The sequence below is a fragment of the Eimeria mitis genome, genomic scaffold, assembly GCF_000499745.2.
Source record: "Eimeria mitis Houghton genomic scaffold, Emh_scaff5586, whole genome shotgun sequence".
In the NCBI taxonomy this organism is placed as follows: Eukaryota; Apicomplexa; class Conoidasida; order Eucoccidiorida; family Eimeriidae; genus Eimeria; species Eimeria mitis.
Genome location: NW_013573856.1, coordinates 1,440 through 1,864, shown reverse-complemented (window position 1 = coordinate 1,864; position 425 = coordinate 1,440).

Below are 425 nucleotides of genomic sequence, written 5' to 3'. Positions count from 1 at the left end.
CTAAACCCTAAACCCTAACAGAGAGAGAGAGCCGCGAGGCCTTTGTCTTCTCCTCGTTCTGGTTGTCTTTGTTTCTTCTAGGGTTTAAACTCTAGGGTTTAAACTCTAGGGTTTAGGGTTTAGGGTTTAGGGTTTAGGGTTTAGGGTTTGTTGGTAGGATGCTGCAGAAGGAGAACCGGCGGCACCACGGGGGGGCCCCTTGGGTGTTTTCTTTTTCTTTTTTTTCTTTTTTTTCTTTTTTTTGTTTTTTTGTTTTTATTTTTTCTGTGTTTATAGATGAAGCAGCAGCAGCAGCAGCAGCAGCAGCAACAGGCTCAGCTGTAACAACAGCAGCAGCAGCAACACCTGACCAGCAGCAGCAGCAGCAGCAGCAGCAGCAGCAGCAGCAGCAGCAGCAGGATGAAGAGGAAGAAGAAGATCCCGCC